The sequence below is a fragment of the Idiotropiscis lumnitzeri genome, chromosome 9, assembly GCF_059441095.1.
Source record: "Idiotropiscis lumnitzeri isolate Australia: NSW breed Sydney's pygmy pipehorse chromosome 9, RoL_Ilum_1.0, whole genome shotgun sequence".
In the NCBI taxonomy this organism is placed as follows: domain Eukaryota; kingdom Metazoa; phylum Chordata; class Actinopteri; order Syngnathiformes; family Syngnathidae; genus Idiotropiscis; species Idiotropiscis lumnitzeri.
The window spans coordinates 20,435,868-20,463,402 of record NC_142399.1 but is presented as its reverse complement, the minus strand read 5'-3'; the positions used below and the strand labels follow the sequence as shown (position 1 = coordinate 20,463,402).

The following is a 27,535-nucleotide window of genomic DNA, read 5'->3' as shown; positions in this document are numbered from 1 at the left end:
TCTCGTGTGTGTGTGAGAGTTCAGTATGGAGATGGCTCTCGGAAAGAAACTGTTTCTCAGTCTATTGGTCCTTGATTTGATGCATCTGTAGCGCCTGCCAGAGGGCAACAGGTCGAACAGGTGTGAGTTTGGGTGGGTATTGTCATTGACGATGTTGAGAGCCCTTCTGAGGCACCGGGCGGTGTAGATGTCCGACAGTGGGGGGAGAGGGCAGCCAATAATCCTTTGCGCTGTTTTGACTGTCCTCTGGAGCCTCACTCTGTCCGCCTCAGTGCAGCCGCTGTACCAGGTGGAGACACAGTACGTCAGCAGGCTCTCGATGGACGAGTGGTAGAAGGCCAGCAGCAGCTTCCTGTCCAGGTTGAATTTCCTGAGGACTCTCAGGAAGTGCAGACGTTGGCGGACCTTCTTTACCACTGCTGTGGTGTTGTGACTCCAAGAAAGGTCATCGGAGATCTGTACTCCCAGGAACTTGAACGTGTGGACCCTCTCCACACACACGCCTTCGATGCAGAGGGGGGGCGGCAGCGTCTTGTTCCTCCTGAAGTCGACGACAATCTCCTTTGTTTTAGCAGAGTTAAGGTGCAGTCTGTTGTCCTTGCACCAAGTTGTCAGTCTCTTTACCTCCTCTCTGTAGGCTGTCTCGTCACCTTCCGAGATCAGACCGACCACTGTCGTGTCGTCAGCAAACTTGACGATGGTGTTGTTGCCGTGGGCCGGGCTGCAGTCGTAGGTGTAGAGGGCGTACAGGAGAGGGCTCAGCACGCATCCTTGGGGGGAACCGGTGCTCAGCATGAGGGTGGAGGACGTGTAGGGGCCGAGCAACACAGTCTGGGGTCTGTTGGTCAGAAAGTCCTTAATCCAGATGCGTGTGAGGGCAGGGAGGCCGAGAGTGTCCAGTTTGGCGACGAGGATGTCTGGGATGATCGTGTTGAATGCCGAGCTGTAGTCCACAAAGAGCATCCTTGCATAGCTCTGCTGTCGTTCCAGGTGGCCCAGCACAACATGCAGAGCAGTGTCGATGGCGTCCTCAGTGGATCTGTTAGCCCGGTATGCAAACTGGTAGGGGTCCAGAGTGGGAGGAAGGCAGTCCCTGATGTGCTGGAGAACCAGCCTCTCGAAGCACTTCATAATGACTGGCGTGAGAGCAACAGGACGGTAGTCATTCAGGTGGACGGCTGGTGACTTTTTGGGGACAGGAATAATGGTGGAAGTTTTCAAGCAGGAGGGGATGACTGCCTGAGCCAGGGAGCGGTTGAAGATCCTGCAGAAAACATGTGACAGTTGGTGGGCACATGCTCTGAGGTGCGTGTCAGGAGACTTGTGTGTGGCTCCGTAGCTACACATTCGGACCACATGGGGGCACTAATATTATACCAGCCCCGTACCACCAATATATACACCAATAACTTGGGGGGGCGTTCACTGCTATCCACCCATGGTCATGTACCATTTATTTGACATTATTTAAATTAAATTGGAATAAATGGAAGAATAAAGTGGAACTAATAAAATAAGAACCAATGATATAACCAGTGAAGCTAAAAAAAATGAATGAAGCTTCTCCACACCTGCTAATTGCGACATTAACTATACTTCCCTTTATTGCATTCAGTAAACGCCATTTTTTAAAATTGATTCATTAACTTTTTATTTAGTAAACACTCACTGCACCAACCCAACCGGACTGCATCGGGTCATATGTCTGCTACACCTGTAGACTCCGAGGGTACCCTTTTGGTCTTAATGTGTGGCTCCGGAGCCACAGTCAAGTCTCCAGACACGCATTTGCAAATTGCCACACGCATTTGCGAGTCGTCCACGGCGAGACTGTAGCAACACCCAAAGGCAGGGGACGCTGAATGTTGGCAATTTGTGCTCTCAGCCTGTCAGGCGAATATGTGGAAATTTATAAAAAAGCAGCTCGCATACTTGCTTACATTTGTCAAAAGTTTTTTTTATTTTTGCGGTGCAAAATCTTACAGCACCTGGTATTCCCAGGCGGTCTCCCATCCAAGTACTAACCAGGACCGACCCTGCTTAGCTTCCGAGATCGGACGAGATCGGGCGTTCTCAGGGTAGTATGGCCGTAAGCGAGAATTCCTTTCAAAATTTTGCATTTTATACATGTTGTCTTTATTGTGGCAAATACTTCAATCCAAAAATACGTAACAAGAATCTGAAACTATAACCACAGTCACAAATGTGTCACAACAATCTACAATGCATGATTGAAGTCACAGATATATGACAAATATCAGCAAATGTGTACAATGATTTGTTGGCACATACACATGGTTAAATGCGGACAAAAATCCGTAGATGGGCGACCTGTAAAAACGGGACCTTTTCTTACAGGTGACGTTTGCTACAGTCCTGCCGCGGACGACTCGCAAATGCGTGTGCTGATTTGCAAATGCGTGTCAGGAGACTTGTGTGTGGCTCCGTAGCTACACATTCGGACCACATGGGGGCACTAATATTATACCAGCCCCGTACCACCAATATATACACCAATAACTTGGGGGGGCGTTCACTGCTATCCACCCATGGTCATGTACCATTTATTTGACATTATTTAAATTAAATTGGAATAAATGGAAGAATAAAGTGGAACTAATAAAATAAGAACCAATGATATAACCAGTGAAGCTAAAAAAAATGAATGAAGCTTCTCCACACCTGCTAATTGCCACATTAACTATACTTCCCTTTATTGCATTCAGTAAACACCATTTTTTAAAATTGATTCATTAACTTTTTATTTAGTAAACACTCACTGCACCAACCCAACCGGACTGCATCGGGTCATCTGTCTGCTACACCTGTAGACTACGAGAGTCCCCTTTTGGTCTTAATGTGTGGCTCCGGAGCCACAGTCAAGTCTCCAGACACGCATTTGCAAATTGCCACACGCATTTGCGAGTCGTCCACGGCGAGACTGTAGCAACACCCAAAGGCAGGGGACGCTGAATGTTGGCATTTTGTGCTCTCAGCCTGTCAGGCGAATATGTGGGAATTTATAAAAAAGCAGCTCGCATACTTGCTTACATTTGTCAAAAGTTTTTTTTATTTTTGCGGTGCAAAAGCTTACAGCACCTGGTATTCCCAGGCGGTCTCCCATCCAAGTACTAACCAGGCCCGACCCTGCTTAGCTTCCGAGATCGGACGAGATCGGGCGTTCTCAGGGTAGTATGGCCGTAAGCGAGAATTCCTTTCAAAATTTTGCATTTTATACATGTTGTCTTTATTGTGGCAAATACTTCAATCCAAAAACACGTAACAAGAATCTGAAACTATAACCACAGTCACAAATGTGTCACAACAATCTACAATGCATGATTGAAGTCACAGATATATGACAAATATCAGCAAATGTGTACAATGATTTGTTGGCACATACACATGGTTAAATGCGGACAAAAATCCGTAGATGGGCGACCTGTAAAAACGGGACCTTTTCTTACAGGTGACGTTTGCTACAGTCCTGCCGCGGACGACTCGCAAATGCGTGTGCTGATTTGCAAATGCGTGTCAGGAGACTTGTGTGTGGCTCCGTAGCTACACATTCGGACCACATGGGGGCACTAATATTATACCAGCCCCGTACCACCAATATATACACCAATAACTTGGGGGGGCGTTCACTGCTATCCACCCATGGTCATGTACCATTTATTTGACATTATTTAAATTAAATTGGAATAAATGGAAGAATAAAGTGGAACTAATAAAATAAGAACCAATGATATAACCAGTGAAGCTAAAAAAAATGAATGAAGCTTCTCCACACCTGCTAATTGCCACATTAACTATACTTCCCTTTATTGCATTCAGTAAACACCATTTTTTAAAATTGATTCATTAACTTTTTATTTAGTAAACACTCACTGCACCAACCCAACCGGACTGCATCGGGTCATCTGTCTGCTACACCTGTAGACTACGAGAGTCCCCTTTTGGTCTTAATGTGGAGCTCCGGAGCCACACTCAAGTCTCCAGACACGCATTTGCAAATTGCCACACGCATTTGCGAGTCGTCCACGGCGAGACTGTAGCAACACCCAAAGGCAGGGGACGCTGAATGTTGGCATTTTGTGCTCTCAGCCTGTCAGGCGAATATGTGGGAATTTATAAAAAAGCAGCTCGCATACTTGCTTACATTTGTCAAAAGTTTTTTTTATTTTTGCGGTGCAAAAGCTTACAGCACCTGGTATTCCCAGGCGGTCTCCCATCCAAGTACTAACCAGGCCCGACCCTGCTTAGCTTCCGAGATCGGACGAGATCGGGCGTTCTCAGGGTAGTATGGCCGTAAGCGAGAATTCCTTTCAAAATTTTGCATTTTATACATGTTGTCTTTATTGTGGCAAATACTTCAATCCAAAAACACGTAACAAGAATCTGAAACTATAACCACAGTCACAAATGTGTCACAACAATCTACAATGCATGATTGAAGTCACAGATATATGACAAATATCAGCAAATGTGTACAATGATTTGTTGGCACATACACATGGTTAAATGCGGACAAAAATCCGTAGATGGGCGACCTGTAAAAACGGGACCTTTTCTTACAGGTGACGTTTGCTACAGTCCTGCCGCGGACGACTCGCAAATGCGTGTGCTGATTTGCAAATGCGTGTCAGGAGACTTGTGTGTGGCTCCGTAGCTACACATTCGGACCACATGGGGGCACTAATATTATACCAGCCCCGTACCACCAATATATACACCAATAACTTGGGGGGGCGTTCACTGCTATCCACCCATGGTCATGTACCATTTATTTGACATTATTTAAATTAAATTGGAATAAATGGAAGAATAAAGTGGAACTAATAAAATAAGAACCAATGATATAACCAGTGAAGCTAAAAAAAATGAATGAAGCTTCTCCACACCTGCTAATTGCCACATTAACTATACTTCCCTTTATTGCATTCAGTAAACGCCATTTTTTAAAATTGATTCATTAACTTTTTATTTAGTAAACACTCACTGCACCAACCCAACCGGACTGCATCGGGTCATATGTCTGCTACACCTGTAGACTCCGAGGGTACCCTTTTGGTCTTAATGTGTGGCTCCGGAGCCACAGTCAAGTCTCCAGACACGCATTTGCAAATTGCCACACGCATTTGCGAGTCGTCCACGGCGAGACTGTAGCAACACCCAAAGGCAGGGGACGCTGAATGTTGGCAATTTGTGCTCTCAGCCTGTCAGGCGAATATGTGGAAATTTATAAAAAAGCAGCTCGCATACTTGCTTACATTTGTCAAAAGTTTTTTTTATTTTTGCGGTGCAAAAGCTTACAGCACCTGGTATTCCCAGGCGGTCTCCCATCCAAGTACTAACCAGGCCCGACCCTGCTTAGCTTCCGAGATCGGACGAGATCGGGCGTTCTCAGGGTAGTATGGCCGTAAGCGAGAATTCCTTTCAAAATTTTGCATTTTATACATGTTGTCTTTATTGTGGCAAATACTTCAATCCAAAAACACGTAACAAGAATCTGAAACTATAACCACAGTCACAAATGTGTCACAACAATCTACAATGCATGATTGAAGTCACAGATATATGACAAATATCAGCAAATGTGTACAATGATTTGTTGGCACATACACATGGTTAAATGCGGACAAAAATCCGTAGATGGGCGACCTGTAAAAACGGGACCTTTTCTTACAGGTGACGTTTGCTACAGTCCTGCCGCGGACGACTCGCAAATGCGTGTGCTGATTTGCAAATGCGTGTCAGGAGACTTGTGTGTGGCTCCGTAGCTACACATTCGGACCACATGGGGGCACTAATATTATACCAGCCCCGTACCACCAATATATACACCAATAACTTGGGGGGGCGTTCACTGCTATCCACCCATGGTCATGTACCATTTATTTGACATTATTTAAATTAAATTGGAATAAATGGAAGAATAAAGTGGAACTAATAAAATAAGAACCAATGATATAACCAGTGAAGCTAAAAAAAATGAATGAAGCTTCTCCACACCTGCTAATTGCCACATTAACTATACTTCCCTTTATTGCATTCAGTAAACGCCATTTTTTAAAATTGATTCATTAACTTTTTATTTAGTAAACACTCACTGCACCAACCCAACCGGACTGCATCGGGTCATATGTCTGCTACACCTGTAGACTCCGAGGGTACCCTTTTGGTCTTAATGTGTGGCTCCGGAGCCACAGTCAAGTCTCCAGACACGCATTTGCAAATTGCCACACGCATTTGCGAGTCGTCCACGGCGAGACTGTAGCAACACCCAAAGGCAGGGGACGCTGAATGTTGGCAATTTGTGCTCTCAGCCTGTCAGGCGAATATGTGGAAATTTATAAAAAAGCAGCTCGCATACTTGCTTAGATTTGTCAAAGTTTTTTTTATTTATTTATTTTTTGCGGTGCAAAAGCTTACAGCACCTGGTATTCCCAGGCGGTCTCCCATCCAAGTACTAACCAGGCCCGACCCTGCTTAGCTTCCGAGATCGGACGAGATCGGGCGTTCTCAGGGTAGTATGGCCGTAAGCGAGAATTCCTTTCAAAATTTTGCATTTTATACATGTTGTCTTTATTGTGGCAAATACTTCAATCCAAAAACACGTAACAAGAATCTGAAACTATAACCACAGTCACAAATGTGTCACAACAATCTACAATGCATGATTGAAGTCACAGATATATGACAAATATCAGCAAATGTGTACAATGATTTGTTGGCACATACACATGGTTAAATGCGGACAAAAATCCGTAGATGGGCGACCTGTAAAAACGGGACCTTTTCTTACAGGTGACGTTTGCTACAGTCCTGCCGCGGACGACTCGCAAATGCGTGTGCTGATTTGCAAATGCGTGTCAGGAGACTTGTGTGTGGCTCCGTAGCTACACATTCGGACCACATGGGGGCACTAATATTATACCAGCCCCGTACCACCAATATATACACCAATAACTTGGGGGGGCGTTCACTGCTATCCACCCATGGTCATGTACCATTTATTTGACATTATTTAAATTAAATTGGAATAAATGGAAGAATAAAGTGGAACTAATAAAATAAGAACCAATGATATAACCAGTGAAGCTAAAAAAAATGAATGAAGCTTCTCCACACCTGCTAATTGCCACATTAACTATACTTCCCTTTATTGCATTCAGTAAACGCCATTTTTTAAAATTGATTCATTAACTTTTTATTTAGTAAACACTCACTGCACCAACCCAACCGGACTGCATCGGGTCATATGTCTGCTACACCTGTAGACTCCGAGGGTACCCTTTTGGTCTTAATGTGTGGCTCCGGAGCCACAGTCAAGTCTCCAGACACGCATTTGCAAATTGCCACACGCATTTGCGAGTCGTCCACGGCGAGACTGTAGCAACACCCAAAGGCAGGGGACGCTGAATGTTGGCAATTTGTGCTCTCAGCCTGTCAGGCGAATATGTGGAAATTTATAAAAAAGCAGCTCGCATACTTGCTTACATTTGTCAAAAGTTTTTTTTATTTTTGCGGTGCAAAAGCTTACAGCACCTGGTATTCCCAGGCGGTCTCCCATCCAAGTACTAACCAGGCCCGACCCTGCTTAGCTTCCGAGATCGGACGAGATCGGGCGTTCTCAGGGTAGTATGGCCGTAAGCGAGAATTCCTTTCAAAATTTTGCATTTTATACATGTTGTCTTTATTGTGGCAAATACTTCAATCCAAAAACACGTAACAAGAATCTGAAACTATAACCACAGTCACAAATGTGTCACAACAATCTACAATGCATGATGATTGAAGTCACAGATATATGACAAATATCAGCAAATGTGTACAATGATTTGTTGGCACATACACATGGTTAAATGCGGACAAAAATCCGTAGATGGGCGACCTGTAAAAACGGGACCTTTTCTTACAGGTGACGTTTGCTACAGTCCTGCCGCGGACGACTCGCAAATGCGTGTGCTGATTTGCAAATGCGTGTCAGGAGACTTGTGTGTGGCTCCGTAGCTACACATTCGGACCACATGGGGGCACTAATATTATACCAGCCCCGTACCACCAATATATACACCAATAACTTGGGGGGGCGTTCACTGCTATCCACCCATGGTCATGTACCATTTATTTGACATTATTTAAATTAAATTGGAATAAATGGAAGAATAAAGTGGAACTAATAAAATAAGAACCAATGATATAACCAGTGAAGCTAAAAAAAATGAATGAAGCTTCTCCACACCTGCTAATTGCCACATTAACTATACTTCCCTTTATTGCATTCAGTAAACACCATTGTTTAAAATTGATTCATTAACTTTTTATTTAGTAAACACTCACTGCACCAACCCAACCGGACTGCATCGGGTCATCTGTCTGCTACACCTGTAGACTACGAGAGTCCCCTTTTGGTCTTAATGTGGAGCTCCGGAGCCACACTCAAGTCTCCAGACACGCATTTGCAAATTGCCACACGCATTTGCGAGTCGTCCACGGCGAGACTGTAGCAACACCCAAAGGCAGGGGACGCTGAATGTTGGCATTTTGTGCTCTCAGCCTGTCAGGCGAATATGTGGGAATTTATAAAAAAGCAGCTCGCATACTTGCTTACATTTGTCAAAAGTTTTTTTTATTTTTGCGGTGCAAAAGCTTACAGCACCTGGTATTCCCAGGCGGTCTCCCATCCAAGTACTAACCAGGCCCGACCCTGCTTAGCTTCCGAGATCGGACGAGATCGGGCGTTCTCAGGGTAGTATGGCCGTAAGCGAGAATTCCTTTCAAAATTTTGCATTTTATACATGTTGTCTTTATTGTGGCAAATACTTCAATCCAAAAACACGTAACAAGAATCTGAAACTATAACCACAGTCACAAATGTGTCACAACAATCTACAATGCATGATTGAAGTCACAGATATATGACAAATATCAGCAAATGTGTACAATGATTTGTTGGCACATACACATGGTTAAATGCGGACAAAAATCCGTAGATGGGCGACCTGTAAAAACGGGACCTTTTCTTACAGGTGACGTTTGCTACAGTCCTGCCGCGGACGACTCGCAAATGCGTGTGCTGATTTGCAAATGCGTGTCAGGAGACTTGTGTGTGGCTCCGTAGCTACACATTCGGACCACATGGGGGCACTAATATTATACCAGCCCCGTACCACCAATATATACACCAATAACTTGGGGGGGCGTTCACTGCTATCCACCCATGGTCATGTACCATTTATTTGACATTATTTAAATTAAATTGGAATAAATGGAAGAATAAAGTGGAACTAATAAAATAAGAACCAATGATATAACCAGTGAAGCTAAAAAAAATGAATGAAGCTTCTCCACACCTGCTAATTGCCACATTAACTATACTTCCCTTTATTGCATTCAGTAAACGCCATTTTTTAAAATTGATTCATTAACTTTTTATTTAGTAAACACTCACTGCACCAACCCAACCGGACTGCATCGGGTCATATGTCTGCTACACCTGTAGACTCCGAGGGTACCCTTTTGGTCTTAATGTGTGGCTCCGGAGCCACAGTCAAGTCTCCAGACACGCATTTGCAAATTGCCACACGCATTTGCGAGTCGTCCACGGCGAGACTGTAGCAACACCCAAAGGCAGGGGACGCTGAATGTTGGCAATTTGTGCTCTCAGCCTGTCAGGCGAATATGTGGAAATTTATAAAAAAGCAGCTCGCATACTTGCTTACATTTGTCAAAAGTTTTTTTTATTTTTGCGGTGCAAAAGCTTACAGCACCTGGTATTCCCAGGCGGTCTCCCATCCAAGTACTAACCAGGCCCGACCCTGCTTAGCTTCCGAGATCGGACGAGATCGGGCGTTCTCAGGGTAGTATGGCCGTAAGCGAGAATTCCTTTCAAAATTTTGCATTTTATACATGTTGTCTTTATTGTGGCAAATACTTCAATCCAAAAACACGTAACAAGAATCTGAAACTATAACCACAGTCACAAATGTGTCACAACAATCTACAATGCATGATGATTGAAGTCACAGATATATGACAAATATCAGCAAATGTGTACAATGATTTGTTGGCACATACACATGGTTAAATGCGGACAAAAATCCGTAGATGGGCGACCTGTAAAAACGGGACCTTTTCTTACAGGTGACGTTTGCTACAGTCCTGCCGCGGACGACTCGCAAATGCGTGTGCTGATTTGCAAATGCGTGTCAGGAGACTTGTGTGTGGCTCCGTAGCTACACATTCGGACCACATGGGGGCACTAATATTATACCAGCCCCGTACCACCAATATATACACCAATAACTTGGGGGGGCGTTCACTGCTATCCACCCATGGTCATGTACCATTTATTTGACATTATTTAAATTAAATTGGAATAAATGGAAGAATAAAGTGGAACTAATAAAATAAGAACCAATGATATAACCAGTGAAGCTAAAAAAAATGAATGAAGCTTCTCCACACCTGCTAATTGCCACATTAACTATACTTCCCTTTATTGCATTCAGTAAACACCATTGTTTAAAATTGATTCATTAACTTTTTATTTAGTAAACACTCACTGCACCAACCCAACCGGACTGCATCGGGTCATCTGTCTGCTACACCTGTAGACTACGAGAGTCCCCTTTTGGTCTTAATGTGGAGCTCCGGAGCCACACTCAAGTCTCCAGACACGCATTTGCAAATTGCCACACGCATTTGCGAGTCGTCCACGGCGAGACTGTAGCAACACCCAAAGGCAGGGGACGCTGAATGTTGGCATTTTGTGCTCTCAGCCTGTCAGGCGAATATGTGGGAATTTATAAAAAAGCAGCTCGCATACTTGCTTACATTTGTCAAAAGTTTTTTTTATTTTTGCGGTGCAAAAGCTTACAGCACCTGGTATTCCCAGGCGGTCTCCCATCCAAGTACTAACCAGGCCCGACCCTGCTTAGCTTCCGAGATCGGACGAGATCGGGCGTTCTCAGGGTAGTATGGCCGTAAGCGAGAATTCCTTTCAAAATTTTGCATTTTATACATGTTGTCTTTATTGTGGCAAATACTTCAATCCAAAAACACGTAACAAGAATCTGAAACTATAACCACAGTCACAAATGTGTCACAACAATCTACAATGCATGATTGAAGTCACAGATATATGACAAATATCAGCAAATGTGTACAATGATTTGTTGGCACATACACATGGTTAAATGCGGACAAAAATCCGTAGATGGGCGACCTGTAAAAACGGGACCTTTTCTTACAGGTGACGTTTGCTACAGTCCTGCCGCGGACGACTCGCAAATGGGTGTGCTGATTTGCAAATGCGTGTCAGGAGACTTGTGTGTGGCTCCGTAGCTACACATTCGGACCACATGGGGGCACTAATATTATACCAGCCCCGTACCACCAATATATACACCAATAACTTGGGGGGGCGTTCACTGCTATCCACCCATGGTCATGTACCATTTATTTGACATTATTTAAATTACATTGGAATAAATGGAAGAATAAAGTGGAACTAATAAAATAAGAACCAATGATATAACCAGTGAAGCTAAAAAAAATCAATGAAGCTTCTCCACACCTGCTAATTGCCACATTAACTATACTTCCCTTTATTGCATTCAGTAAACGCCATTTTTTAAAATTGATTCATTAACTTTTTATTTAGTAAACACTCACTGCACCAACCCAACCGGACTGCATCGGGTCATCTGTCTGCTACACCTGTAGACTACGAGAGTCCCCTTTTGGTCTTAATGTGGAGCTCCGGAGCCACAGTCAAGTCTCCAGACACGCATTTGCAAATTGCCACACGCATTTGCGAGTCGTCCACGGCGAGACTGTAGCAACACCCAAAGGCAGGGGACGCTGAATGTTGGCATTTTGTGCTCTCAGCCTGTCAGGCGAATATGTGGGAATTTATAAAAAAGCAGCTCGCATACATTTGTCAAAAGTTTTTTTTATTTTTGCGGTGCAAAAGCTTACAGCACCTGGTATTCCCAGGCGGTCTCCCATCCAAGTACTAACCAGGCCCGACCCTGCTTAGCTTCCGAGATCGGACGAGATCGGGCGTTCTCAGGGTAGTATGGCCGTAAGCGAGAATTCCTTTCAAAATTTTGCATTTTATACATGTTGTCTTTATTGTGGCAAATACTTCAATCCAAAAACACGTAACAAGAATCTGAAACTATAACCACAGTCACAAATGTGTCACAACAATCTACAATGCATGATTGAAGTCACAGATATATGACAAATATCAGCAAATGTGTACAATGATTTGTTGGCACATACACATGGTTAAATGCGGACAAAAATCCGTAGATGGGCGACCTGTAAAAACGGGACCTTTTCTTACAGGTGACGTTTGCTACAGTCCTGCCGCGGACGACTCGCAAATGCGTGTGCTGATTTGCAAATGCGTGTCAGGAGACTTGTGTGTGGCTCCGTAGCTACACATTCGGACCACATGGGGGCACTAATATTATACCAGCCCCGTACCACCAATATATACACCAATAACTTGGGGGGGCGTTCACTGCTATCCACCCATGGTCATGTACCATTTATTTGACATTATTTAAATTAAATTGGAATAAATGGAAGAATAAAGTGGAACTAATAAAATAAGAACCAATGATATAACCAGTGAAGCTAAAAAAAATGAATGAAGCTTCTCCACACCTGCTAATTGCCACATTAACTATACTTCCCTTTATTGCATTCAGTAAACGCCATTTTTTAAAATTGATTCATTAACTTTTTATTTAGTAAACACTCACTGCACCAACCCAACCGGACTGCATCGGGTCATATGTCTGCTACACCTGTAGACTCCGAGGGTACCCTTTTGGTCTTAATGTGTGGCTCCGGAGCCACAGTCAAGTCTCCAGACACGCATTTGCAAATTGCCACACGCATTTGCGAGTCGTCCACGGCGAGACTGTAGCAACACCCAAAGGCAGGGGACGCTGAATGTTGGCAATTTGTGCTCTCAGCCTGTCAGGCGAATATGTGGAAATTTATAAAAAAGCAGCTCGCATACTTGCTTAGATTTGTCAAAGTTTTTTTATTTATTTATTTTTTGCGGTGCAAAAGCTTACAGCACCTGGTATTCCCAGGCGGTCTCCCATCCAAGTACTAACCAGGCCCGACCCTGCTTAGCTTCCGAGATCGGGCGAGATCGGGCGTTCTCAGGGTAGTATGGCCGTAAGCGAGAATTCCTTTCAAAATTTTGCATTTTATACATGTTGTCTTTATTGTGGCAAATACTTCAATCCAAAAACACGTAACAAGAATCTGAAACTATAACCACAGTCACAAATGTGTCACAACAATCTACAATGCATGATTGAAGTCACAGATATATGACAAATATCAGCAAATGTGTACAATGATTTGTTGGCACATACACATGGTTAAATGCGGACAAAAATCCGTAGATGGGCGACCTGTAAAAACGGGACCTTTTCTTACAGGTGACGTTTGCTACAGTCCTGCCGCGGACGACTCGCAAATGGGTGTGCTGATTTGCAAATGCGTGTCAGGAGACTTGTGTGTGGCTCCGTAGCTACACATTCGGACCACATGGGGGCACTAATATTATACCAGCCCCGTACCACCAATATATACACCAATAACTTGGGGGGGCGTTCACTGCTATCCACCCATGGTCATGTACCATTTATTTGACATTATTTAAATTACATTGGAATAAATGGAAGAATAAAGTGGAACTAATAAAATAAGAACCAATGATATAACCAGTGAAGCTAAAAAAAATCAATGAAGCTTCTCCACACCTGCTAATTGCCACATTAACTATACTTCCCTTTATTGCATTCAGTAAACGCCATTTTTTAAAATTGATTCATTAACTTTTTATTTAGTAAACACTCACTGCACCAACCCAACCGGACTGCATCGGGTCATCTGTCTGCTACACCTGTAGACTACGAGAGTCCCCTTTTGGTCTTAATGTGTGGCTCCGGAGCCACAGTCAAGTCTCCAGACACGCATTTGCAAATTGCCACACGCATTTGCGAGTCGTCCACGGCGAGACTGTAGCAACACCCAAAGGCAGGGGACGCTGAATGTTGGCATTTTGTGCTCTCAGCCTGTCAGGCGAATATGTGGGAATTTATAAAAAAGCAGCTCGCATACATTTGTCAAAAGTTTTTTTTATTTTTGCGGTGCAAAAGCTTACAGCACCTGGTATTCCCAGGCGGTCTCCCATCCAAGTACTAACCAGGCCCGACCCTGCTTAGCTTCCGAGATCGGACGAGATCGGGCGTTCTCAGGGTAGTATGGCCGTAAGCGAGAATTCCTTTCAAAATTTTGCATTTTATACATGTTGTCTTTATTGTGGCAAATACTTCAATCCAAAAACACGTAACAAGAATCTGAAACTATAACCACAGTCACAAATGTGTCACAACAATCTACAATGCATGATTGAAGTCACAGATATATGACAAATATCAGCAAATGTGTACAATGATTTGTTGGCACATACACATGGTTAAATGCGGACAAAAATCCGTAGATGGGCGACCTGTAAAAACGGGACCTTTTCTTACAGGTGACGTTTGCTACAGTCCTGCCGCGGACGACTCGCAAATGCGTGTGCTGATTTGCAAATGCGTGTCAGGAGACTTGTGTGTGGCTCCGTAGCTACACATTCGGACCACATGGGGGCACTAATATTATACCAGCCCCGTACCACCAATATATACACCAATAACTTGGGGGGGCGTTCACTGCTATCCACCCATGGTCATGTACCATTTATTTGACATTATTTAAATTAAATTGGAATAAATGGAAGAATAAAGTGGAACTAATAAAATAAGAACCAATGATATAACCAGTGAAGCTAAAAAAAATGAATGAAGCTTCTCCACACCTGCTAATTGCCACATTAACTATACTTCCCTTTATTGCATTCAGTAAACGCCATTTTTTAAAATTGATTCATTAACTTTTTATTTAGTAAACACTCACTGCACCAACCCAACCGGACTGCATCGGGTCATATGTCTGCTACACCTGTAGACTCCGAGGGTACCCTTTTGGTCTTAATGTGTGGCTCCGGAGCCACAGTCAAGTCTCCAGACACGCATTTGCAAATTGCCACACGCATTTGCGAGTCGTCCACGGCGAGACTGTAGCAACACCCAAAGGCAGGGGACGCTGAATGTTGGCAATTTGTGCTCTCAGCCTGTCAGGCGAATATGTGGAAATTTATAAAAAAGCAGCTCGCATACTTGCTTAGATTTGTCAAAGTTTTTTTATTTATTTATTTTTTGCGGTGCAAAAGCTTACAGCACCTGGTATTCCCAGGCGGTCTCCCATCCAAGTACTAACCAGGCCCGACCCTGCTTAGCTTCCGAGATCGGACGAGATCGGGCGTTCTCAGGGTAGTATGGCCGTAAGCGAGAATTCCTTTCAAAATTTTGCATTTTATACATGTTGTCTTTATTGTGGCAAATACTTCAATCCAAAAACACGTAACAAGAATCTGAAACTATAACCACAGTCACAAATGTGTCACAACAATCTACAATGCATGATTGAAGTCACAGATATATGACAAATATCAGCAAATGTGTACAATGATTTGTTGGCACATACACATGGTTAAATGCGGACAAAAATCCGTAGATGGGCGACCTGTAAAAACGGGACCTTTTCTTACAGGTGACGTTTGCTACAGTCCTGCCGCGGACGACTCGCAAATGGGTGTGCTGATTTGCAAATGCGTGTCAGGAGACTTGTGTGTGGCTCCGTAGCTACACATTCGGACCACATGGGGGCACTAATATTATACCAGCCCCGTACCACCAATATATACACCAATAACTTGGGGGGGCGTTCACTGCTATCCACCCATGGTCATGTACCATTTATTTGACATTATTTAAATTACATTGGAATAAATGGAAGAATAAAGTGGAACTAATAAAATAAGAACCAATGATATAACCAGTGAAGCTAAAAAAAATCAATGAAGCTTCTCCACACCTGCTAATTGCCACATTAACTATACTTCCCTTTATTGCATTCAGTAAACGCCATTTTTTAAAATTGATTCATTAACTTTTTATTTAGTAAACACTCACTGCACCAACCCAACCGGACTGCATCGGGTCATCTGTCTGCTACACCTGTAGACTACGAGAGTCCCCTTTTGGTCTTAATGTGTGGCTCCGGAGCCACAGTCAAGTCTCCAGACACGCATTTGCAAATTGCCACACGCATTTGCGAGTCGTCCACGGCGAGACTGTAGCAACACCCAAAGGCAGGGGACGCTGAATGTTGGCATTTTGTGCTCTCAGCCTGTCAGGCGAATATGTGGGAATTTATAAAAAAGCAGCTCGCATACATTTGTCAAAAGTTTTTTTTATTTTTGCGGTGCAAAAGCTTACAGCACCTGGTATTCCCAGGCGGTCTCCCATCCAAGTACTAACCAGGCCCGACCCTGCTTAGCTTCCGAGATCGGACGAGATCGGGCGTTCTCAGGGTAGTATGGCCGTAAGCGAGAATTCCTTTCAAAATTTTGCATTTTATACATGTTGTCTTTATTGTGGCAAATACTTCAATCCAAAAACACGTAACAAGAATCTGAAACTATAACCACAGTCACAAATGTGTCACAACAATCTACAATGCATGATTGAAGTCACAGATATATGACAAATATCAGCAAATGTGTACAATGATTTGTTGGCACATACACATGGTTAAATGCGGACAAAAATCCGTAGATGGGCGACCTGTAAAAACGGGACCTTTTCTTACAGGTGACGTTTGCTACAGTCCTGCCGCGGACGACTCGCAAATGCGTGTGCTGATTTGCAAATGCGTGTCAGGAGACTTGTGTGTGGCTCCGTAGCTACACATTCGGACCACATGGGGGCACTAATATTATACCAGCCCCGTACCACCAATATATACACCAATAACTTGGGGGGGCGTTCACTGCTATCCACCCATGGTCATGTACCATTTATTTGACATTATTTAAATTAAATTGGAATAAATGGAAGAATAAAGTGGAACTAATAAAATAAGAACCAATGATATAACCAGTGAAGCTAAAAAAAATGAATGAAGCTTCTCCACACCTGCTAATTGCCACATTAACTATACTTCCCTTTATTGCATTCAGTAAACGCCATTTTTTAAAATTGATTCATTAACTTTTTATTTAGTAAACACTCACTGCACCAACCCAACCGGACTGCATCGGGTCATATGTCTGCTACACCTGTAGACTCCGAGGGTACCCTTTTGGTCTTAATGTGTGGCTCCGGAGCCACAGTCAAGTCTCCAGACACGCATTTGCAAATTGCCACACGCATTTGCGAGTCGTCCACGGCGAGACTGTAGCAACACCCAAAGGCAGGGGACGCTGAATGTTGGCAATTTGTGCTCTCAGCCTGTCAGGCGAATATGTGGAAATTTATAAAAAAGCAGCTCGCATACTTGCTTACATTTGTCAAAAGTTTTTTTTATTTTTGCGGTGCAAAAGCTTACAGCACCTGGTATTCCCAGGCGGTCTCCCATCCAAGTACTAACCAGGCCCGACCCTGCTTAGCTTCCGAGATCGGACGAGATCGGGCGTTCTCAGGGTAGTATGGCCGTAAGCGAGAATTCCTTTCAAAATTTTGCATTTTATACATGTTGTCTTTATTGTGGCAAATACTTCAATCCAAAAACACGTAACAAGAATCTGAAACTATAACCACAGTCACAAATGTGTCACAACAATCTACAATGCATGATGATTGAAGTCACAGATATATGACAAATATCAGCAAATGTGTACAATGATTTGTTGGCACATACACATGGTTAAATGCGGACAAAAATCCGTAGATGGGCGACCTGTAAAAACGGGACCTTTTCTTACAGGTGACGTTTGCTACAGTCCTGCCGCGGACGACTCGCAAATGCGTGTGCTGATTTGCAAATGCGTGTCAGGAGACTTGTGTGTGGCTCCGTAGCTACACATTCGGACCACATGGGGGCACTAATATTATACCAGCCCCGTACCACCAATATATACACCAATAACTTGGGGGGGCGTTCACTGCTATCCACCCATGGTCATGTACCATTTATTTGACATTATTTAAATTAAATTGGAATAAATGGAAGAATAAAGTGGAACTAATAAAATAAGAACCAATGATATAACCAGTGAAGCTAAAAAAAATGAATGAAGCTTCTCCACACCTGCTAATTGCCACATTAACTATACTTCCCTTTATTGCATTCAGTAAACACCATTGTTTAAAATTGATTCATTAACTTTTTATTTAGTAAACACTCACTGCACCAACCCAACCGGACTGCATCGGGTCATCTGTCTGCTACACCTGTAGACTACGAGAGTCCCCTTTTGGTCTTAATGTGGAGCTCCGGAGCCACACTCAAGTCTCCAGACACGCATTTGCAAATTGCCACACGCATTTGCGAGTCGTCCACGGCGAGACTGTAGCAACACCCAAAGGCAGGGGACGCTGAATGTTGGCATTTTGTGCTCTCAGCCTGTCAGGCGAATATGTGGGAATTTATAAAAAAGCAGCTCGCATACTTGCTTACATTTGTCAAAAGTTTTTTTTATTTTTGCGGTGCAAAAGCTTACAGCACCTGGTATTCCCAGGCGGTCTCCCATCCAAGTACTAACCAGGCCCGACCCTGCTTAGCTTCCGAGATCGGACGAGATCGGGCGTTCTCAGGGTAGTATGGCCGTAAGCGAGAATTCCTTTCAAAATTTTGCATTTTATACATGTTGTCTTTATTGTGGCAAATACTTCAATCCAAAAACACGTAACAAGAATCTGAAACTATAACCACAGTCACAAATGTGTCACAACAATCTACAATGCATGATTGAAGTCACAGATATATGACAAATATCAGCAAATGTGTACAATGATTTGTTGGCACATACACATGGTTAAATGCGGACAAAAATCCGTAGATGGGCGACCTGTAAAAACGGGACCTTTTCTTACAGGTGACGTTTGCTACAGTCCTGCCGCGGACGACTCGCAAATGGGTGTGCTGATTTGCAAATGCGTGTCAGGAGACTTGTGTGTGGCTCCGTAGCTACACATTCGGACCACATGGGGGCACTAATATTATACCAGCCCCGTACCACCAATATATACACCAATAACTTGGGGGGGCGTTCACTGCTATCCACCCATGGTCATGTACCATTTATTTGACATTATTTAAATTACATTGGAATAAATGGAAGAATAAAGTGGAACTAATAAAATAAGAACCAATGATATAACCAGTGAAGCTAAAAAAAATCAATGAAGCTTCTCCACACCTGCTAATTGCCACATTAACTATACTTCCCTTTATTGCATTCAGTAAACGCCATTTTTTAAAATTGATTCATTAACTTTTTATTTAGTAAACACTCACTGCACCAACCCAACCGGACTGCATCGGGTCATCTGTCTGCTACACCTGTAGACTACGAGAGTCCCCTTTTGGTCTTAATGTGTGGCTCCGGAGCCACAGTCAAGTCTCCAGACACGCATTTGCAAATTGCCACACGCATTTGCGAGTCGTCCACGGCGAGACTGTAGCAACACCCAAAGGCAGGGGACGCTGAATGTTGGCAATTTGTGCTCTCAGCCTGTCAGGCGAATATGTGGAAATTTATAAAAAAGCAGCTCGCATACTTGCTTACATTTGTCAAAAGTTTTTTTTATTTTTGCGGTGCAAAAGCTTACAGCACCTGGTATTCCCAGGCGGTCTCCCATCCAAGTACTAACCAGGCCCGACCCGGCTTAGCTTCCGAGATCGGACGAGATCGGGCGTTCTCAGGGTAGTATGGCCGTAAGCGAGAATTCCTTTCAAAATTTTGCATTTTATACATGTTGTCTTTATTGTGGCAAATACTTCAATCCAAAAACACGTAACAAGAATCTGAAACTATAACCACAGTCACAAATGTGTCACAACAATCTACAATGCATGATTGAAGTCACAGATATATGACAAATATCAGCAAATGTGTACAATGATGTGTTGGCACATACACATGGTTAAATGCGGACAAAAATCCGTAGATGGGCGACCTGTAAAAACGGGACCTTTTCTTACAGGTGACGTTTGCTACAGTCCTGCCGCGGACGACTCGCAAATGCGTGTGCTGATTTGCAAATGCGTGTCAGGAGACTTGTGTGTGGCTCCGTAGCTACACATTCGGACCACATGGGGGCACTAATATTATACCAGCCCCGTACCACCAATATATACACCAATAACTTGGGGGGGCGTTCACTGCTATCCACCCATGGTCATGTACCATTTATTTGACATTATTTAAATTAAATTGGAATAAATGGAAGAATAAAGTGGAACTAATAAAATAAGAACCAATGATATAACCAGTGAAGCTAAAAAAAATGAATGAAGCTTCTCCACACCTGCTAATTGCCACATTAACTATACTTCCCTTTATTGCATTCAGTAAACACCATTTTTTAAAATTGATTCATTAACTTTTTATTTAGTAAACACTCACTGCACCAACCCAACCGGACTGCATCGGGTCATCTGTCTGCTACACCTGTAGACTACGAGAGTCCCCTTTTGGTCTTAATGTGGAGCTCCGGAGCCACACTCAAGTCTCCAGACACGCATTTGCAAATTGCCACACGCATTTGCGAGTCGTCCACGGCGAGACTGTAGCAACACCCAAAGGCAGGGGACGCTGAATGTTGGCATTTTGTGCTCTCAGCCTGTCAGGCGAATATGTGGGAATTTATAAAAAAGCAGCTCGCATACTTGCTTACATTTGTCAAAAGTTTTTTTTATTTTTGCGGTGCAAAAGCTTACAGCACCTGGTATTCCCAGGCGGTCTCCCATCCAAGTACTAACCAGGCCCGACCCTGCTTAGCTTCCGAGATCGGACGAGATCGGGCGTTCTCAGGGTAGTATGGCCGTAAGCGAGAATTCCTTTCAAAATTTTGCATTTTATACATGTTGTCTTTATTGTGGCAAATACTTCAATCCAAAAACACGTAACAAGAATCTGAAACTATAACCACAGTCACAAATGTGTCACAACAATCTACAATGCATGATTGAAGTCACAGATATATGACAAATATCAGCAAATGTGTACAATGATTTGTTGGCACATACACATGGTTAAATGCGGACAAAAATCCGTAGATGGGCGACCTGTAAAAACGGGACCTTTTCTTACAGGTGACGTTTGCTACAGTCCTGCCGCGGACGACTCGCAAATGCGTGTGCTGATTTGCAAATGCGTGTCAGGAGACTTGTGTGTGGCTCCGTAGCTACACATTCGGACCACATGGGGGCACTAATATTATACCAGCCCCGTACCACCAATATATACACCAATAACTTGGGGGGGCGTTCACTGCTATCCACCCATGGTCATGTACCATTTATTTGACATTATTTAAATTACATTGGAATAAATGGAAGAATAAAGTGGAACTAATAAAATAAGAACCAATGATATAACCAGTGAAGCTAAAAAAAATCAATGAAGCTTCTCCACACCTGCTAATTGCCACATTAACTATACTTCCCTTTATTGCATTCAGTAAACGCCATTTTTTAAAATTGATTCATTAACTTTTTATTTAGTAAACACTCACTGCACCAACCCAACCGGACTGCATCGGGTCATCTGTCTGCTACACCTGTAGACTACGAGAGTCCCCTTTTGGTCTTAATGTGTGGCTCCGGAGCCACAGTCAAGTCTCCAGACACGCATTTGCAAATTGCCACACGCATTTGCGAGTCGTCCACGGCGAGACTGTAGCAACACCCAAAGGCAGGGGACGCTGAATGTGCTCTCAGCCTGTCAGGCGAATATGTGGGAATTTATAAAAAAGCAGCTCGCATACTTGCTTACATTTGTCAAAAGTTTTTTTTATTTTTGCGGTGCAAAAGCTTACAGCACCTGGTATTCCCAGGCGGTCTCCCATCCAAGTACTAACCAGGCCCGACCCTGCTTAGCTTCCGAGATCGGACGAGATCGGGCGTTCTCAGGGTAGTATGGCCGTAAGCGAGAATTCCTTTCAAAATTTTGCATTTTATACATGTTGTCTTTATTGTGGCAAATACTTCAATCCAAAAACACGTAACAAGAATCTGAAACTATAACCACAGTCACAAATGTGTCACAACAATCTACAATGCATGATTGAAGTCACAGATATATGACAAATATCAGCAAATGTGTACAATGATTTGTTGGCACATACACATGGTTAAATGCGGACAAAAATCCGTAGATGGGCGACCTGTAAAAACGGGACCTTTTCTTACAGGTGACGTTTGCTACAGTCCTGCCGCGGACGACTCGCAAATGCGTGTGCTGATTTGCAAATGCGTGTCAGGAGACTTGTGTGTGGCTCCGTAGCTACACATTCGGACCACATGGGGGCACTAATATTATACCAGCCCCGTACCACCAATATATACACCAATAACTTGGGGGGGCGTTCACTGCTATCCACCCATGGTCATGTACCATTTATTTGACATTATTTAAATTAAATTGGAATAAATGGAAGAATAAAGTGGAACTAATAAAATAAGAACCAATGATATAACCAGTGAAGCTAAAAAAAATGAATGAAGCTTCTCCACACCTGCTAATTGCCACATTAACTATACTTCCCTTTATTGCATTCAGTAAACGCCATTTTTTAAAATTGATTCATTAACTTTTTATTTAGTAAACACTCACTGCACCAACCCAACCGGACTGCATCGGGTCATATGTCTGCTACACCTGTAGACTCCGAGGGTACCCTTTTGGTCTTAATGTGTGGCTCCGGAGCCACAGTCAAGTCTCCAGACACGCATTTGCAAATTGCCACACGCATTTGCGAGTCGTCCACGGCGAGACTGTAGCAACACCCAAAGGCAGGGGACGCTGAATGTTGGCAATTTGTGCTCTCAGCCTGTCAGGCGAATATGTGGAAATTTATAAAAAAGCAGCTCGCATACTTGCTTAGATTTGTCCAAGTTTTTTTATTTATTTATTTTTTGCGGTGCAAAAGCTTACAGCACCTGGTATTCCCAGGCGGTCTCCCATCCAAGTACTAACCAGGCCCGACCCTGCTTAGCTTCCGAGATCGGACGAGATCGGGCGTTCTCAGGGTAGTATGGCCGTAAGCGAGAATTCCTTTCAAAATTTTGCATTTTATACATGTTGTCTTTATTGTGGCAAATACTTCAATCCAAAAACACGTAACAAGAATCTGAAACTATAACCACAGTCACAAATGTGTCACAACAATCTACAATGCATGATTGAAGTCACAGATATATGACAAATATCAGCAAATGTGTACAATGATTTGTTGGCACATACATATGGTTAAATGCGGACAAAAATCCGTAGATGGGCGACCTGTAAAAACGGGACCTTTTCTTACAGGTGACGTTTGCTACAGTCCTGCCGCGGACGACTCGCAAATGGGTGTGCTGATTTGCAAATGCGTGTCAGGAGACTTGTGTGTGGCTCCGTAGCTACACATTCGGACCACATGGGGGCACTAATATTATACCAGCCCCGTACCACCAATATATACACCAATAACTTGGGGGGGCGTTCACTGCTATCCACCCATGGTCATGTACCATTTATTTGACATTATTTAAATTACATTGGAATAAATGGAAGAATAAAGTGGAACTAATAAAATAAGAACCAATGATATAACCAGTGAAGCTAAAAAAAATCAATGAAGCTTCTCCACACCTGCTAATTGCCACATTAACTATACTTCCCTTTATTGCATTCAGTAAACGCCATTTTTTAAAATTGATTCATTAACTTTTTATTTAGTAAACACTCACTGCACCAACCCAACCGGACTGCATCGGGTCATCTGTCTGCTACACCTGTAGACTACGAGAGTCCCCTTTTGGTCTTAATGTGTGGCTCCGGAGCCACAGTCAAGTCTCCAGACACGCATTTGCAAATTGCCACACGCATTTGCGAGTCGTCCACGGCGAGACTGTAGCAACACCCAAAGGCAGGGGACGCTGAATGTTGGCATTTTGTGCTCTCAGCCTGTCAGGCGAATATGTGGAAATTTATAAAAAAGCAGCTCGCATACTTGCTTACATTTGTCAAAAGTTTTTTTTATTTTTGCGGTGCAAAAGCTTACAGCACCTGGTATTCCCAGGCGGTCTCCCATCCAAGTACTAACCAGGCCCGACCCTGCTTAGCTTCCGAGATCGGACGAGATCGGGCGTTCTCAGGGTAGTATGGCCGTAAGCGAGAATTCCTTTCAAAATTTTGCATTTTATACATGTTGTCTTTATTGTGGCAAATACTTCAATCCAAAAATACGTAACAAGAATCTGAAACTATAACCACAGTCACAAATGTGTCACAACAATCTACAATGCATGATTGAAGTCACAGATATATGACAAATATCAGCAAATGTGTACAATGATTTGTTGGCACATACACATGGTTAAATGCGGACAAAAATCCGTAGATGGGCGACCTGTAAAAACGGGACCTTTTCTTACAGGTGACGTTTGCTACAGTCCTGCCGCGGACGACTCGCAAATGCGTGTGCTGATTTGCAAATGCGTGTCAGGAGACTTGTGTGTGGCTCCGTAGCTACACATTCGGACCACATGGGGGCACTAATATTATACCAGCCCCGTACCACCAATATATACACCAATAACTTGGGGGGGCGTTCACTGCTATCCACCCATGGTCATGTACCATTTATTTGACATTATTTAAATTAAATTGGAATAAATGGAAGAATAAAGTGGAACTAATAAAATAAGAACCAATGATATAACCAGTGAAGCTAAAAAAAATGAATGAAGCTTCTCCACACCTGCTAATTGCCACATTAACTATACTTCCCTTTATTGCATTCAGTAAACGCCATTTTTTAAAATTGATTCATTAACTTTTTATTTAGTAAACACTCACTGCACCAACCCAACCGGACTGCATCGGGTCATATGTCTGCTACACCTGTAGACTCCGAGGGTACCCTTTTGGTCTTAATGTGTGGCTCCGGAGCCACAGTCAAGTCTCCAGACACGCATTTGCAAATTGCCACACGCATTTGCGAGTCGTCCACGGCGAGACTGTAGCAACACCCAAAGGCAGGGGACGCTGAATGTTGGCAATTTGTGCTCTCAGCCTGTCAGGCGAATATGTGGAAATTTATAAAAAAGCAGCTCGCATACTTGCTTAGATTTGTCAAAGTTTTTTTTATTTATTTATTTTTTGCGGTGCAAAAGCTTACAGCACCTGGTATTCCCAGGCGGTCTCCCATCCAAGTACTAACCAGGCCCGACCCTGCTTAGCTTCCGAGATCGGACGAGATCGGGCGTTCTCAGGGTAGTATGGCCGTAAGCGAGAATTCCTTTCAAAATTTTGCATTTTATACATGTTGTCTTTATTGTGGCAAATACTTCAATCCAAAAACACGTAACAAGAATCTGAAACTATAACCACAGTCACAAATGTGTCACAACAATCTACAATGCATGATGATTGAAGTCACAGATATATGACAAATATCAGCAAATGTGTACAATGATTTGTTGGCACATACACATGGTTAAATGCGGACAAAAATCCGTAGATGGGCGACCTGTAAAAACGGGACCTTTTCTTACAGGTGACGTTTGCTACAGTCCTGCCGCGGACGACTCGCAAATGCGTGTGCTGATTTGCAAATGCGTGTCAGGAGACTTGTGTGTGGCTCCGTAGCTACACATTCGGACCACATGGGGGCACTAATATTATACCAGCCCCGTACCACCAATATATACACCAATAACTTGGGGGGGCGTTCACTGCTATCCACCCATGGTCATGTACCATTTATTTGACATTATTTAAATTAAATTGGAATAAATGGAAGAATAAAGTGGAACTAATAAAATAAGAACCAATGATATAACCAGTGAAGCTAAAAAAAATGAATGAAGCTTCTCCACACCTGCTAATTGCCACATTAACTATACTTCCCTTTATTGCATTCAGTAAACACCATTGTTTAAAATTGATTCATTAACTTTTTATTTAGTAAACACTCACTGCACCAACCCAACCGGACTGCATCGGGTCATCTGTCTGCTACACCTGTAGACTACGAGAGTCCCCTTTTGGTCTTAATGTGGAGCTCCGGAGCCACACTCAAGTCTCCAGACACGCATTTGCAAATTGCCACACGCATTTGCGAGTCGTCCACGGCGAGACTGTAGCAACACCCAAAGGCAGGGGACGCTGAATGTGCTCTCAGCCTGTCAGGCGAATATGTGGGAATTTATAAAAAAGCAGCTCGCATACTTGCTTACATTTGTCAAAAGTTTTTTTTATTTTTGCGGTGCAAAAGCTTACAGCACCTGGTATTCCCAGGCGGTCTCCCATCCAAGTACTAACCAGGCCCGACCCTGCTTAGCTTCCGAGATCGGACGAGATCGGGCGTTCTCAGGGTAGTATGGCCGTAAGCGAGAATTCCTTTCAAAATTTTGCATTTTATACATGTTGTCTTTATTGTGGCAAATACTTCAATCCAAAAACACGTAACAAGAATCTGAAACTATAACCACAGTCACAAATGTGTCACAACAATCTACAATGCATGATTGAAGTCACAGATATATGACAAATATCAGCAAATGTGTACAATGATTTGTTGGCACATACACATGGTTAAATGCGGACAAAAATCCGTAGATGGGCGACCTGTAAAAACGGGACCTTTTCTTACAGGTGACGTTTGCTACAGTCCTGCCGCGGACGACTCGCAAATGCGTGTGCTGATTTGCAAATGCGTGTCAGGAGACTTGTGTGTGGCTCCGTAGCTACACATTCGGACCACATGGGGGCACTAATATTATACCAGCCCCGTACCACCAATATATACACCAATAACTTGGGGGGGCGTTCACTGCTATCCACCCATGGTCATGTACCATTTATTTGACATTATTTAAATTACATTGGAATAAATGGAAGAATAAAGTGGAACTAATAAAATAAGAACCAATGATATAACCAGTGAAGCTAAAAAAAATCAATGAAGCTTCTCCACACCTGCTAATTGCCACATTAACTATACTTCCCTTTATTGCATTCAGTAAACGCCATTTTTTAAAATTGATTCATTAACTTTTTATTTAGTAAACACTCACTGCACCAACCCAACCGGACTGCATCGGGTCATCTGTCTGCTACACCTGTAGACTACGAGAGTCCCCTTTTGGTCTTAATGTGTGGCTCCGGAGCCACAGTCAAGTCTCCAGACACGCATTTGCAAATTGCCACACGCATTTGCGAGTCGTCCACGGCGAGACTGTAGCAACACCCAAAGGCAGGGGACGCTGAATGTTGGCATTTTGTGCTCTCAGCCTGTCAGGCGAATATGTGGAAATTTATAAAAAAGCAGCTCGCATACTTGCTTACATTTGTCAAAAGTTTTTTTTATTTTTGCGGTGCAAAAGC

General features: G+C 43.2%; 24 non-coding genes across 24 annotated transcripts in view; all 24 read right to left on the bottom strand.

Moving 5' to 3' along the window:
• Positions 1–1,976: 1,976 nt before the first annotated feature.
• Positions 1,977–2,095, bottom strand: LOC148331075 (5S ribosomal RNA). Its single transcript, XR_015845482.1, has one exon. It is a non-coding gene; the product is annotated as a 5S ribosomal RNA (ribosomal RNA).
• Positions 2,096–3,087: 992 nt separating this feature from the next.
• LOC148331074 (5S ribosomal RNA) lies at positions 3,088–3,206 on the bottom strand. Its single transcript, XR_015845309.1, has one exon. It is a non-coding gene; the product is annotated as a 5S ribosomal RNA (ribosomal RNA).
• Positions 3,207–4,198: 992 nt separating this feature from the next.
• LOC148331073 (5S ribosomal RNA) lies at positions 4,199–4,317 on the bottom strand. Its single transcript, XR_015845307.1, has one exon. It is a non-coding gene; the product is annotated as a 5S ribosomal RNA (ribosomal RNA).
• A 992-nt stretch (positions 4,318–5,309) lies between these two features.
• Positions 5,310–5,428, bottom strand: LOC148331072 (5S ribosomal RNA). Its single transcript, XR_015845306.1, has one exon. It is a non-coding gene; the product is annotated as a 5S ribosomal RNA (ribosomal RNA).
• A 1,000-nt stretch (positions 5,429–6,428) lies between these two features.
• Positions 6,429–6,547, bottom strand: LOC148331071 (5S ribosomal RNA). The gene has a single exon (XR_015845305.1). It is a non-coding gene; the product is annotated as a 5S ribosomal RNA (ribosomal RNA).
• A 992-nt stretch (positions 6,548–7,539) lies between these two features.
• LOC148331070 (5S ribosomal RNA) lies at positions 7,540–7,658 on the bottom strand. The gene has a single exon (XR_015845304.1). It is a non-coding gene; the product is annotated as a 5S ribosomal RNA (ribosomal RNA).
• A 995-nt stretch (positions 7,659–8,653) lies between these two features.
• Positions 8,654–8,772, bottom strand: LOC148331069 (5S ribosomal RNA). The gene has a single exon (XR_015845303.1). It is a non-coding gene; the product is annotated as a 5S ribosomal RNA (ribosomal RNA).
• Positions 8,773–9,764: 992 nt separating this feature from the next.
• LOC148331068 (5S ribosomal RNA) lies at positions 9,765–9,883 on the bottom strand. The gene has a single exon (XR_015845302.1). It is a non-coding gene; the product is annotated as a 5S ribosomal RNA (ribosomal RNA).
• A 995-nt stretch (positions 9,884–10,878) lies between these two features.
• On the bottom strand, positions 10,879–10,997 carry LOC148331067 (5S ribosomal RNA). The gene has a single exon (XR_015845301.1). It is a non-coding gene; the product is annotated as a 5S ribosomal RNA (ribosomal RNA).
• Positions 10,998–11,981: 984 nt separating this feature from the next.
• Positions 11,982–12,100, bottom strand: LOC148331066 (5S ribosomal RNA). The gene has a single exon (XR_015845300.1). It is a non-coding gene; the product is annotated as a 5S ribosomal RNA (ribosomal RNA).
• Positions 12,101–13,099: 999 nt separating this feature from the next.
• Positions 13,100–13,218, bottom strand: LOC148331065 (5S ribosomal RNA). Its single transcript, XR_015845416.1, has one exon. It is a non-coding gene; the product is annotated as a 5S ribosomal RNA (ribosomal RNA).
• A 984-nt stretch (positions 13,219–14,202) lies between these two features.
• Positions 14,203–14,321, bottom strand: LOC148331064 (5S ribosomal RNA). Its single transcript, XR_015845299.1, has one exon. It is a non-coding gene; the product is annotated as a 5S ribosomal RNA (ribosomal RNA).
• Positions 14,322–15,320: 999 nt separating this feature from the next.
• LOC148331063 (5S ribosomal RNA) lies at positions 15,321–15,439 on the bottom strand. The gene has a single exon (XR_015845298.1). It is a non-coding gene; the product is annotated as a 5S ribosomal RNA (ribosomal RNA).
• Positions 15,440–16,423: 984 nt separating this feature from the next.
• On the bottom strand, positions 16,424–16,542 carry LOC148331062 (5S ribosomal RNA). The gene has a single exon (XR_015845296.1). It is a non-coding gene; the product is annotated as a 5S ribosomal RNA (ribosomal RNA).
• A 992-nt stretch (positions 16,543–17,534) lies between these two features.
• On the bottom strand, positions 17,535–17,653 carry LOC148331061 (5S ribosomal RNA). Its single transcript, XR_015845295.1, has one exon. It is a non-coding gene; the product is annotated as a 5S ribosomal RNA (ribosomal RNA).
• Positions 17,654–18,648: 995 nt separating this feature from the next.
• On the bottom strand, positions 18,649–18,767 carry LOC148331060 (5S ribosomal RNA). The gene has a single exon (XR_015845294.1). It is a non-coding gene; the product is annotated as a 5S ribosomal RNA (ribosomal RNA).
• Positions 18,768–19,759: 992 nt separating this feature from the next.
• On the bottom strand, positions 19,760–19,878 carry LOC148331059 (5S ribosomal RNA). The gene has a single exon (XR_015845406.1). It is a non-coding gene; the product is annotated as a 5S ribosomal RNA (ribosomal RNA).
• A 992-nt stretch (positions 19,879–20,870) lies between these two features.
• Positions 20,871–20,989, bottom strand: LOC148331058 (5S ribosomal RNA). Its single transcript, XR_015845293.1, has one exon. It is a non-coding gene; the product is annotated as a 5S ribosomal RNA (ribosomal RNA).
• A 981-nt stretch (positions 20,990–21,970) lies between these two features.
• Positions 21,971–22,089, bottom strand: LOC148331057 (5S ribosomal RNA). The gene has a single exon (XR_015845292.1). It is a non-coding gene; the product is annotated as a 5S ribosomal RNA (ribosomal RNA).
• A 999-nt stretch (positions 22,090–23,088) lies between these two features.
• LOC148331056 (5S ribosomal RNA) lies at positions 23,089–23,207 on the bottom strand. The gene has a single exon (XR_015845290.1). It is a non-coding gene; the product is annotated as a 5S ribosomal RNA (ribosomal RNA).
• A 992-nt stretch (positions 23,208–24,199) lies between these two features.
• On the bottom strand, positions 24,200–24,318 carry LOC148331055 (5S ribosomal RNA). Its single transcript, XR_015845289.1, has one exon. It is a non-coding gene; the product is annotated as a 5S ribosomal RNA (ribosomal RNA).
• A 1,000-nt stretch (positions 24,319–25,318) lies between these two features.
• On the bottom strand, positions 25,319–25,437 carry LOC148331054 (5S ribosomal RNA). Its single transcript, XR_015845288.1, has one exon. It is a non-coding gene; the product is annotated as a 5S ribosomal RNA (ribosomal RNA).
• A 984-nt stretch (positions 25,438–26,421) lies between these two features.
• Positions 26,422–26,540, bottom strand: LOC148331053 (5S ribosomal RNA). The gene has a single exon (XR_015845287.1). It is a non-coding gene; the product is annotated as a 5S ribosomal RNA (ribosomal RNA).
• Positions 26,541–27,532: 992 nt separating this feature from the next.
• LOC148331052 (5S ribosomal RNA) overlaps positions 27,533–27,535 on the bottom strand; it is a 119-nt gene continuing 116 nt past the window's right edge. The window contains exon 1 of the ribosomal RNA XR_015845286.1: positions 27,533–27,535. This exon is cut by the window's right edge and continues 116 nt beyond it. This is a non-coding gene — a ribosomal RNA (5S ribosomal RNA).